Source organism: Alexandromys fortis, unplaced genomic scaffold, assembly GCF_014885135.2.
Source record: "Alexandromys fortis isolate MF-2015 unplaced genomic scaffold, M_Fortis_MF-2015_v1.1 scaffold_1, whole genome shotgun sequence".
Classification (NCBI taxonomy): Eukaryota; Metazoa; Chordata; class Mammalia; order Rodentia; family Cricetidae; genus Alexandromys; species Alexandromys fortis.
Window position 1 is genome coordinate 3,441,633 of NW_026067927.1, and position 13,108 is coordinate 3,454,740.

Sequence of the window (13,108 nt, forward strand, 5' to 3'; positions counted from 1 at the left end):
AGGATCTCGTGCTCAGAGCAGCTGCAGGCACAGGAAAACAAGCTGTTTTGCCCAGTTCACTCCAGCAGGCAAAGGTCTGAGGCAGGAAAGAAAGTCAAGGGGCCAGGAGTCTGCAGCCCCCAACAAGGTCTGGCCTATGATTCAGCAGCATGGACTTCCACTCATGACAAACCTGCTTGTAGCATAAGACATTAATAGTTGTACTTTATGTCCCAGTATGTAAGCCACAAGTTCTCGGGGAGCACAGTGGTCATTTCCAGGGACTGCGCATCCCCTGTTGGGGAGAAGGTCTGCGTGTTCCCGTTGCATGAGGAAGAACTGTCATTCTAGACGGAAGTACGATTTTTTTTTTTTTTTTTGCATTTATTTGGAGGTTGAGGGTGAACTGAGAAGGTGCCAAGTTGACAGAAGTAAACTACAGTGCTCCAACCCAGCCTGACTGAGTTCGGTTCTCTAAACATATACATAGTGTGGTCTGACTTGCTTGCAGCCAGGTGCCTTCAAATCAAGGTAGTCAAGCCCCCAACTCAATCAGCTCACAGACCTGAGGTCTGTCTCCTCAGGGAGAAGTTAGGTGCAGCCTTAGCTCCTGCCTGAGGTCCCCCCATGGCTGACCAGCCCAGCCAAGATCACATGAGCCCGTGGCAGCAATACAGACACATCCCAGCTGCTCCCACCTCTCTGGCAGAACGTGGGCTACTACAGACTCTCAGCTCCTTGTCTCTGTGTGTCATGTTGGCCAAAATGGGTTACTCGGGCCGGCTAGCACTCTTGTTGAGTCAGGGGCGTCTTCCCTTGCTGTGTCTGAGAACAAAGCATGTGAGGTATCTCCAGCAAAGGCTGAGATTTCCCAGTCTAGGAGAGGGCTGGGATCTGTAGAAAGAGGCAGGCCTCATCCCAAAGGGTTTGAGGAGTCCAGAAGTGATGGGATTTTAATGGTGATGACACCCTGGGTGTCAGGTTGGGTGGCTGTAGAGGAGGCATGTTAATCAGCCTGTGACAAAGCTTTGCAGAAGGAAATTCTTTGGCTTCAAGGGTTGAAGATCACAGTTGCTTAGCTCCATTGTCTCCAGGCCTATGGTGAAATGGGAAAAAAAAATGGCAGAGGGTGTGTGGGGCAGAAATGCTCACTTTGTGGAGTCCGAGAAGTGGAGAGAGAGATGGGGGCAGGGAATCGGGGGGAGGGGGTGTTATTAGAAGGAAGAGAGGAGAGCGACAGAGGGAGGGAGGAAGAAAGGGAGGAGCAGAGAGAGAGAGGGAGGAATGGGGGAGGGAAGAGAAAAAGAAGAGAGAAAATAGAAAGAGGCCAAGGATAAAATATATCCAGCCAACAAAGTGTTCACTGCTCTGGGATCAGCTTCCTCCACGCAAGTCCACCTCCTAAAGTTCATGCCACCACGCAGACGCCAGGAAGCTATGAATCCATCGGCAGCTCAGTCCACCAGCAAGGCCAGTGCCCTCATGAGTCAGTCACTCCCCAAAGACCCAGCTCTAAACACATCTGCACTGGGGACCAAGCCTTCAAGGTAAGCCTTTTGGTGAGGCACTTAGGAACCAAATGTAATATTTGACCTTTCTGATGTCCCCTGTATGCACTGAAAGTGTGTGCTCCTGAGGACAGAGGTGCTTACCAATATCAAGGCGTGGGAGCCCATCCTACAGCTGGCTGACCAGGGCGTAACCATGTGCACATAGTGTTACTACTCGGTGGGCAGCACTGGTAAACCCACTTGGGGTTTACATCTTGGTAGGTCAATAGAGATTGCACTAGGGTGCAAATGCATATAAAATGTCAAGAGTTAAGGGGAAAATCATGGAAGGAAGAGGAATTATGGGTTAGTGAATAGTTGTGGCTTATTGGCTAAAGTTCCAGTGTCTGTCTCCAGCGGGGGCTGCATAGCCTCTCTCTTACTCCACCTTTCTTTCTCCCAGCATTCACTTTAGTTTTCCCCACCTGCCTAAGCTCTGCCCTATCAGCAGGCCGAGGCAGTTTCTTTATTCATTAACCAATAAAAGCAACACATAGACAGAAGGACCTCCCACATCACATGTACCCATCCATCGGGGACTATCTGTGTACTAATGGGTACAAGTATTTCACAGCCAGATGTCTCTGGGTATCTATGTATAGGTGGCATGTGCAGATCTGCACATGTATACACAGGTACATGAGGCTACATGCATGCAAATGTCTATCTATTGGGACAGGAATGGGGACAAAGTGCATCAGGTGTGTGCATGTCTTGGGTTGCTGCTGTTAACAGAGCCATGGGGGTGGCAAGTAGAGTAATTTTCTCCCAACACTCAGCATTACAGTAAGGGATTAGGCTGGGCTGGAAGCCAGGATGACCTGCCACCAGCCAGCAGAGGGCAGAAAATGCCTAGATGGAAGCTGATGCAGCTAGTCCCAACCCTTTCTTGGGTCTCCATTAGGCAAGATCAGGTTGGAGCCTGATGCCAAAATTTTGGCATCTTTCTGCCTTATCACCATCTCTCCTCACCTCTTTCAGGCCTCTACCTTATCCAGTGACCCCTGGCCCAGGGCTCAGAAAGCAGACTTGTTGTTACATAGTGGATTAGCACCCAGAGGCAACCTAGGACCCTTTGGGATCCCAGGAAGTGTGCTCCTGACTGGGCCAACATGAATTCCTGAAGTACCAATGCCCAGGCGTCCAGAAGCAGGGCTGGCCTGGTTCTTCTGGCTCCTGCACAGTTTGGACTCGGTTGGGAGATCTGTACTGGGCACTGTGGAGCCAGCTGTCACTCTTGTTTCAGGCCTGGGCCCTGATCAGAATGTCGCCAAACCCAGCCTTGGTCCTGGCTTGTTTGAGGTGGGTCCCTCTGGGGCTTCATGGTAGGGCATATGCATGGGCAGAAACATCCCAAGACCAGTCTGGTGGTTGCAGCAGTGATCAGCAGGGAGCTCTGGTCTCCTTCAGTTTAGGAAGTTTTCTGAACCTCTGCTCTGTGATGCCTTCCATGATGGGTGGGTTGTCTATGGGAGGCTCTCAACGTCTCACTGACGCATGGGCACTGTGGGCAGGTACCCCTTCAAGCCAGAAAGGATGTTGGTACACACTGGGGACAGGGCAGTGAGCTGTGGTCCAAGCCCTCGTCCTTCCCATTCTCACTCCCTTTGAAAGGAAGACCCTGAGGTTCCGAGAGATTCCACAGCTGCCAGGCAGGTAGCTGTTGAGTGGCCGAAGCTGGGCTCCCATAAGACTCCATGCCGTCTGGTAATTCTGCTGTTTATTTAAAGACCCTTCACACCTGTGGCCTTCTGTGTCTATGCTCAAATGTGGAGGAGGTGGCAGATCTGTGGGTCTCAAGGATAACAATAGCCTTGCCCAAGTCTTCCAACTTAATGATTTTGGTGTCTGTCCTTTCAGGAAATTCTCTACAGATAGCACCTGCACACCCAGGGCTGAGAGTGAAATCACGTGGTCCTTACCAGAGGGAAGCAGAGGGAGATCTGACACACGGCCCAGAGAAAGACAGGGTGAGAGATCACAGAGGTTAAGATGAGTGTTGTGTGGGCTGGAGAGTTGGCTCAGTGGTTAAGAGCATTGCCTGCTCTTCCAAAGGTCCTGAGTTCAATTCCCAGCAACCACATGATGGCTCACAACCATCTGTAATGAGGTCTGGTGCCCTCTGCTGGCCTGCAGGCATACACACAGACAGATTATTGTATACATAATAAATAAATAACTATTAAAAAAAAAAGATGAGTGTTGTGGCCACTCACCAAGGAGCTCTGGCAGTCACCAGGTGAAGGGCAAGACCAGGAATGGATCAGTCCATGCCCAGTGCCTCCAGAAAGCTGGCCCTGTTTGCCCTCAGTCCCAGCCCCATGCTATCGGCTGTAGACTTAAAATATGTTAAAATGCATATGCTCTGACCTTTTATAACTGTATACTTCTGTTGTTCTAAGCACTGAGTAGTAGGAATAATTTGTTATAACAACCACAGGAGTCTCATACTGGCTCCAAATACGCAGCAAGAGCTTGTCGGCAAACAATAGCAAAACCATAACTTAAGATAGCAGGACTCAGAATAGCTTATGTGGCATGAGATCACTTTTGTAAAAGGTATTCACATGTGCACATACATACTCACATACTGGGTGAGAAAACCATTTATTACTGTTTACCCAATATAAGTCTTCCTGGCAAAGGCCTGCATAAAAGGACAGACAGGCTCACTGGCAAACTGTTGGGACATTATAGACATTCAATTGGGAGCTCATTTGATACAATGAAATGCTGTGAAAGAATAAATAAACAAAAATAAAAGGATATCACTAAGGAGTAGGAAGGAGGGGCTGGAGAGATGGTTCACCTGTTAAGAGAACTGGCTGTTTTTTTTGTTTTGTTTTGTTTTGTTTTTTTTCAGAGGACCTGGATTCAGTCCCCAGCACCTACATGGCAGCTCACAACTATCTGTATATCCAGATCCAGGGGATCCAACTCTCACACACAGACACACAAGTGGACAAAACACCAATAATAAAATAAAATACAAATAAATAAGTAAATAGATAATTTTTAAAAAGAGTAGAAAGGAATTCGCAAATATACAAATAATAAATCTAAAAGTTGCTACTGAGCAGAACACTACACAATTATAAAACAAATCTCCTATCTGCACTCACTCAGTCTTAGTCTTGGTTACTTTTTTATTTCTGTGACAAAACACCATGACCAAGGAAACTTAAAAAGAAGGAATTTAACTGGGGGTTCACAGTTCTAGAGAGTTAGAGCCTATGACCTTCATGGTGGGGAGTATTGCAACAGGCAAGCAGAGGGGTTGGGGGGAGAGACAGAGAAAGCTAACTGGGAACGACATGGGCTTTTGAAACCTCAAAGCCCACCCTATCCCCAGTGACACACCTCCTCCCACAAGGCCACACCTCCTAATCCTTCCCAAATAGCGTCACCAATTGGAAACTAATCATTCAACTATGGGGGCCATTCTCACTCAAACCACATTCTTTTTTTTTTTTTTTTTTTTTTTTTTTTGGTTTTTCGAGACAGGGTTTCTCTGTGGCTTTGGAGCCTGTCCTGGAACTAGCTCTGTAGACCAGACTGGTCTCGAACTCACAGAGATCCGCCTGCTTCTGCCTCCCGAGTGCTGGGATTAAAGGTGTGCGCCACCATCGCCTGGCTCAAACCACATTCTTATAGAGAGATTGTCACAATATGATAAGAAAAAAAGCCCCCAAATAAAAGAGTTTCTAGGGACTGGAAAGTCACTCCTATGGTGCCCAGGGCAGCCTGGCCACACATGGGGCCTGGGCCACATAGCTGCCATGGCAGGAAGCATCAGGTTCCAGGAAAAGCTATAAACTGACACCACCCAGGGAGGACCAGCATCTAAAGGTAAGGACCTGGCATTACAAGCATTAGATAAGATTAGATAAGATCACCAGATGTCCCTGAGACCAGGACTCACCTGTTTCCCCTTTGCCAAGACCCCTAGACAAATGTCAGCCGATCATGGTCCTGAACCCTGGAAGTCCCCTCACCCCAACTTCTACTATGATAAAACCTCAATCCTATCCCAACTGGGCTTGGCACTCTCTGCTCTCAACTGCTGCTTTGGACAGACGGAGGCTCCAAGCTTAAGCTTGAAGAAAGGCTCTTTGCTTTTATATATGAGTGTGAACTATGGGGTAGTTTTGGGGAGACCCTGCAATTTGGGCAAAACAGCTCCATAGTTGGGTAGTGCTCTTTCAGAGGACTGAGTTCAGTTCCCATTGTCTACACCAGGGGGCTCACAACTGCCTGTAACTCTAGCTCTAGTGGGATCCAAAGCCCTCTTCTTGCCTCCATAAGCAACTGCGCTTACATGTAACTATCACACACACCCCAACACACTCAAGAACACATAATAAAAAATATATCTTTTAGATAAATAAATGAAGAGTTTCTTGGGGCTAGAGAGATGTCTTAGCAGTTAAGTACTGCTTTTGAAGAGAACTCAAATTCAGATCCCAGCACCCAAGCTGTGGCTCACATTGCCTATAACTTTAATGCCTAGGGGACTTTAATGCCCTCTTCTGGTCTCTGCAGGCAAGTGCACTCACATACACATACCCATATCCATACCCCAACAGACATACACACAGAGAGAAAGACTCTCTCTCTCTCTCTCTCTCTCTCTCTCTCATACACACACACACACCATACATAATTAAAAAAATAAAAACAAACATTTAAAAGACATTGCTGCTGAGTGTGATGCCACACCCCTTTAATCCCAGCACCCAGAAGGCAGAGGCAGGCAGATCTCGTGAACTCAAGGCCTGCCTAGTCTACACAGCGAGTTCCAGGACAACTAGGGCTCTGTAGAGAGACGCTGTGAAAAAGAAGAGGACAAGGAGGACGAGGACAAGGAGGAGGATGAGGAGAAGAGAAAAGAGGAAAGGAAGCAAGGAAGAAAAAGAAGAGTTTGCATAGCCCAGTGAAAAATAGTTGCTGTGTCTCAGAGTGGGAAGTGACAAGCCCAGGTGTAAAAAGCACTCATCACTTGGAATGGGTGGGATCATTGATAAGACCAGTTTCTTTTTTACTCCATCAGAATTGTTTTTCTAAACAGAAGAATGAAGAATGATTTAAAAAAAAAAACACAATTAAAGAAAAAATACAGATGTGTGTGGAGCTGGGGTGGGGAAAACCAGGTTAGAAGAGAAGATCAACTGTGTAACTACAGCTGGACAAGGTGAAAAAGAATTTTAGAAAGTCAAGGACATCAGGGGGCACTTTCTGGAACCGGTGCTGTGAGAAGGAGAAATGGAGGAAACCAGGGGCTGGTGGAGAGAGTAAAGCCGGGCAGAACACTGAGCGATCTGGTTCCGCCAGCCCTTATCTGTGGTGAAGTGCTGGTGAAGGCTGGGACCAGGACTCAGCCTTCTCTGATGGCTGTCGTGTGAATTTCCAACTAACCAGTGACATTACTGAGTGCAGAGGTCAGAGACTCAGGGTCGCACCTACCACACAGTCCTTTCCACTCTAGGACGTAATATACGCCAGCCACCTCGGGAGCCCCGATGGCAAGAGACTGGAATAAAGTAACACAAAAGAGGTCAGCTTTGAGCATTAACTAGAAAGCATTCTGCTGTCATTTGCATAATCTAACTGATAATCAGCTTGCAAAATGCCTGGGAAGCTCACAATTGACTGCCTCAATCGACCAGGCTCCTGCTGTGCTCCCCGTCTAGCCTGAGCCCGGGGGCTTGAGCTGTGACAATGACCTGAAGCATGGGTGTCCCTAAGTCACTGACCCTCTGTCGGAATGCTGGTACCTCCCTCAGCCTTTGTTACAAACAGGAGGCCACTGCTCTCCTGTCCCTCCAGGGTGTCCTTGCAGGCAGGAGTGAGGTCTTCCTGTCCTAGCTGGCTAACCCCTTGTCCTGTTACTCTTAGTTCCAGTCTCCTGCTGCTAGCGAACACCGTGTACTGGAGACACTGTCAAGAAAACAGGTTTGGTTTGGCTCATATCCGGGTCTAAAGGCAAGGGGCTTATCTGCTGGTGCCGTCTGCTGACAGAGTCCCGAGGCAACGCAGGAACAAGGAGCACATGAGCATGTGTGTATACAAATATGTACGGCCTCACCATGACCACAGCCGCCTCTTCCGTCTCTCCTCCTCACTCTGTGTGTGTGTGTGCGCGCACGTGCACGCCCGCGTGTGTCAGAGGCCAGCCACAGATGTCTTCCTCAGTTGCTTTGCACTTTATTGTTAAGACAGAATCCATCGCTTTTTACCTGTAGTTCCTCAACTCGGCTAGCCCAGCTGTCCAGTGAGCCCCAGGGATCCAGCTGTTCCCACCTCCCCGGTGCTGGGATTACAAATCCACGCCGCTACCCTTGGCTGTTCCCACCCCGCCCCCTTTATTTGTATGTATGTGGGTGGGTGCTTTGCCTTCATTGATATCTATGTACCACATGCATGCAGTACTCCTGGAGGCCAGAAGAGGGCACCAGATCCTCCTGAGAATGAGTTTCCATTAGTTGTAAAGCCCTGTGTGGGTGCTGGGAATTGAACACCTGTCCTAAGAAGACCGACCAGTGCTCTTAACCACCGAGGCACAGCTCCAGCGCCACTAGCTGTCACTGAATTCTGACTTAGCGACCTCCCCAGGCTCCTCTCTTTCTTCTTCTAAAGTCACCAGGATTCAGTCACATGGGTTCAACACTGATGAGTTGATTCTGCGAAGCCCCACCTTGCTGTCTTAAGAGTCCATGCTGGGGGTTAGACCCTAATATGGTTTCAGAGGGAACAGACTTTATTCAAACCTCCATGTCTATCCCTGTAAGATATTCATGACTCCTAGCAGAGCTCATTAAGATAGTCTCCTAGAATGGGACTTTAAACGTCACCCACTTCAGGACACTACTGAATCCAAGCTCCTTCCAGTCATGGGGCACAGGCCTGGCATCCCAGGGCACTGGAACAAAGCTCCACCCCCAGTAAACAATGACATCCTTTTTTCTCCAGTGTCCTGGTTTATTTTCCTCCTGATACCTGCTCTCCCTCCCTCCTGATGCCCATTCTCCCTGATGCCTGCTCTCCCTCCTCCCTGGTGCCCGCTCTCCCTCCTCCCTGATGCCCACTCTTGCTCTTCCCTGATGTCCACGTTCTTCCCCACAGCTAACATTTATTCAGGAAGGAAATTCATTACTAGCTCTCTTTTTTAAAATCAAATTTATTTTTATTTCTTTGTGTAGTTGTATGGAAGCATTTGGAGGCCAGAGGAAAACCTCAGCTGTCATCTTAAGGAAAGCCACCTTCTTTGACATGTGTATAACTTCGAGACAAATCTCTTCATGCGGTTCTGACAGACCTAGAACTTACTGTGTAGACCAGGTTGGTCTTGAGCTCACAGAGATCTGCTTGCTTTACCTTCTAAGTGCTAGGATTAAAGACATGTACCTCCATGCCTGGTTCTACCTCTTTTGCGACAGTCTTTCATTGGCCTGAAGCATGCCAACCAGGCTAGACTGGCTGGCTAGCAAGCCCCATGGGTTCTCCTGTCTCCACCTCCTCGGCATTGGGATCACAGGTGCACACCACACCATGGGTTCTGGGGATCAAATCAGGTCGTCTTGCTTGCTGGTCAGGTTGCTGAGAATAAATAGTTGTTGCTGTGGCGGAGTGGCCCGATGCTCTGCTACAAATGTAAGAAAATAATCAGACACTCACTTTAGACTCTTCCCTCCGTGGCCCAGGGAGCTTTGCGGAAGGAAGAGAGAGAGGGATGTAATGGCAGGAGGAAGGGATGGAGTGTAATACAGCTATTTCCTCCAAATTGAAACATTTTCTTCCACAGTGAGGAGGAAGGTTTAGAAGACTAGGAAAACAAAAGTTCCTGAAACTTACAAGACCCAGAGAAATCAAAACCTTATGAATTCACAAAAACATCTCCTCAAGGTTATACTAGGGGTCAGAGGCCTGCGAGCTGGCCAGGGAGCACCAGGGATTACAGTCTTTTTAAGTCAACACCTGTGCTGGGATAGGCCGCCCTTGCCCTCACCTTCACCTCCACCCTCACCCCTGCCCTTGTCCCCCTTGCTCTCACAGCACTAGTGAAGTTTAATGGGTTATCCAGGACTTTTCTTTTTTTTTTTTTCCAGGTAAGATGAGTAAAGTTTCACAGCGGGTGTGGCGGCTTCAAGGATTCCTCACAGTTTCGTACAGCAGAGTTCTTGTAACTAAATGTGATGTATACACTGCCTCTCCCTGCAGCCAGTCAAGTTCCTCTCGCAGAGAAGGAGGCAATATTGAGACAACAGAGCAAGTTGTTCTACTCTCAGCCCAGGTATCTTCTTAACTCTAAAAAAAAAAAAATGTTTATTTATTTATCATGGTTATTTCTAATGTTTTAAGTTTATTTTGTGACCGCTTTGTATATGCACTACGGCGTTCTGATTACTTTGCCCACACACTGTCTCTTACCCCTCTACGAGCCCTACCAACCCCCTACCTCCTTCCTAAGTCCCTTCCTAGGAACGCGTCTTCTTTATCTGTGAGATATGCTTGAACCAAGGCCATCTGCTGAGTATTGATTTGAAGTTCATCAGGGGACTCTGGTAGTTGTTGTGCCCAGATTACGACCCCCAGAGAGAGACCACCAGAGAGACCCAGACTGTAATAAGCAAGGTTTAATCAGCACAATACAAACATGTTTGGAACTCCTCTCCATCCCAGTTACAAGGCAGAGAGGGGTGTGTCTCCTCTGTGGGGTGAGCTTTTAAAGGCACAACCACAAAGAGAATCTTTGAAGCTGCTTTGGCACGGGTACAAGGACTTTTGCTCCCTCCTATTCTGTTAAGTCAGCTTTTTTCCTTGTTCTTAGAGCAAGGCCGCTGTTCTTGAGTTAGGCCATCTTTATCAGCCTGTACCAGGTGGCTGGCTGGGCTGAGCTAAGAAGTGACCTTGTGCTCCGAATCTCCCTGGTGGGAGAGGGGAAGGCCACTATCTTCCTGGGAAAACATTCTGCTAGGAAATTTCTTCTTGCCCCTTTGAGAATAAGGGGGGAGGGTCCCACAGTAGACTCACGGGTGTGGGAAGACAACTTAGACAATAACTCCCTGCCTCCCAGACTCTACCATAGCCAGAAGTTCAGGCAGGGGTGAGGACCCCGAGCCCCTCACATATCCAAAACCTGACTATCCACAGGCCTGTTCTTGTATAGATCTAACGCAGGTAGCCCCAGCTGGTTTGAGCTTTGATTACAATTGTGTCTTACACGATGGCATTTTGTAGTGCCCCTCCTTATTCCAGCTCTTACCTTTTCTTTTGCCCCCATCCCTCAGTGTTATCTGAACTTTAGGCGGATGTCATGAATGCCTTGTTTGGGGCTAAGCAATCAGCCATCACTACCAACGCTTTAAGGAGCGATCGTCTCTGTATTCGTTATTACCCACTGCAAAGGGGATTCTCTGACGAAGGGTAAAAGTGGCATTTGTCAGAGCCTTGTGGCCTTGTCAGCTCTCTGTCAGTCAATGAGGTGTCCTGGGCTTGGAAGATTCCCAAGGGAATCCTGCATGGGCTTTGAAGTGATACAGAAGCCTTTGAGTCATTCGTGCTTCCCTAAGTAAATCCCTTCCTCCGCCTCAACACATTGGTTCCACAGTCTAGTCTTGGGTAGAATCGTTTCTTTGGCCTCATCAAGCGGGAATAGACATCTTCTCACATCTTCCCAGGGAAAGTCCTGTAACATCATAGCTGGTGCTGTGGCTGCAGCTGTCTGGTGCTGATCCTGAAGGACCCCAGGTGAGAACCAGCAGGACTAACCTCAGGGGAGAGGAGTAAGGGCCCTGGGGACCCGGCAGGAGTCCCAGACTACCGCAGGTGACCATGATGTCAAGGGAGCCATTGTGCAGACCCTGAGCCTGTTCAAAGGTGAAAGGTCACAAGGAAGCTAAATAAACAGCTGAAGTAGGGATGCTTGATTCAGCTTGGTTTATTTTTTTATTTTATTTTTGCTTTGTTTTTAGTTTTGGTTTTTCGACCCTCAGCTGCCATGCCTGACCCTCAGTTTTAAGAACTGAGACAGTCTCCCAAGCTTGAAAGGTGGGCTTTTATGGGTTTGTCTGGTTTGTTTTGTTCTTAATCCATTACCCTCCCCACCATACTGCTTCACTGGTGTGAGGCCCTTGCACTAGAGTGTGGATGTTATCTCTCTGTATAGTCCGGTGACCGCTAGTACCCTACTAGGGCTACCCTGGGTCATTGTCCTCTGTTGCCCTGGAGTTGAACACAAACAACAGCTAGGACAATAGCCCCAGGAAGTCCTAATAATCCTAACACTGGAGGCCCCTGTGTGGTGTGGGTGGGATACCCAGGAAGGGATTTCTGGGCTAAAGGCTTCCTTCTACTCACCCACCCTCTCAGCTGACAGGGCGGGGGGGGGGGGACAGGGCTCACCATGACTCTGGGTTTGAACCTCGAGGCCAGTGTGCCCAGAAAGCTTAGCTTGCTCCTGCTCCTGAGCAGGTTTGAACCCTTGACGCTGGAATGACTCGAGGCAGTGTCAAGTGAATCTGCTCCTGCCTTCCATTTCTTAAGAGCTCTTCTGCCCTAGTAACTGCATCCCTGGCTCCTTCCCAGGGGCTGTGAGCGGCAGCAATTGGTGAGTCCGTCCCAGTGAAAACATGTCAGTTGTTGGTCCCTGTGGATCAGATGTCGTATGTTGTAACTTTTGGAAAGCTAACACACCCACAGGACTGGAAATTTAAACATCCCAGAGGCTGTCTGTTGGGCTCTTTACAGAGGCTTGCCCTTTGGTTCTGAAGAGCAGAAAGCAGGGAAGGCCACATCTTCCCATTTGACAGAGGAAACTGAAGCTCTCAGTGGCCACACAGACCCTGTCGCTAGTGCCTCGAATCTCCCGTTTTTTTTGGTGTCAGACTTACGGAGGCCTGTGCTGGAGAGGATGTGGCATTATGTTGTGATCAGAGGACTCTGCTAATGTCGCAGCCTTGCCTGTCCCCAGGGAGAGCTGGATGGGAATGTGAGGGGGTGTGGGAAGCCTATCTCACTGCCCACAGGGTCAGAGACCTTTTGCCCCGTGGCTGCTCGTGGAAGATGAGGATGACTGTCTCTGGCCCTTTATAGACGACTGCAGACTGCAACCTTTGGGGTTTAAAGCCCTGGATTGTCCCTCGGCTGTGCCACCTGGAGGAATCTTCCACAGGGTGATCATGAGAATGGAATGAGACACGCGTGAGGAGGGAGTTACCATGCTTGCCAGTTCACGCCCAGCCTGACCAGCATTTACTACAGGAGCCTACTGTGTGGGGACACAGCTCAGCTATGGTCTCAGATGCACATGCTGAGCACTTAGTAGGGGCTTTTTAGCCAGATCTCTCAGAGCAGTGGGGGGCAGGGGGTTATGCAGTCAGCATCCTCATGACTGCCTGGATCCGAGGAGTGGAAACAGGACCTCTGCATGTGAACCTCAGGGTCCAGGAGAGGATGAGCTGGCGTGTTTCCCATCTCCGCGTCCTGGACCTGCTACAGTGGGTGCTTAGGAATATCTATCCACTGGATAAATGTGCAGAGGTGCTAAAGGCTTGTCACAAACACCTCTACCAAATAAGTTT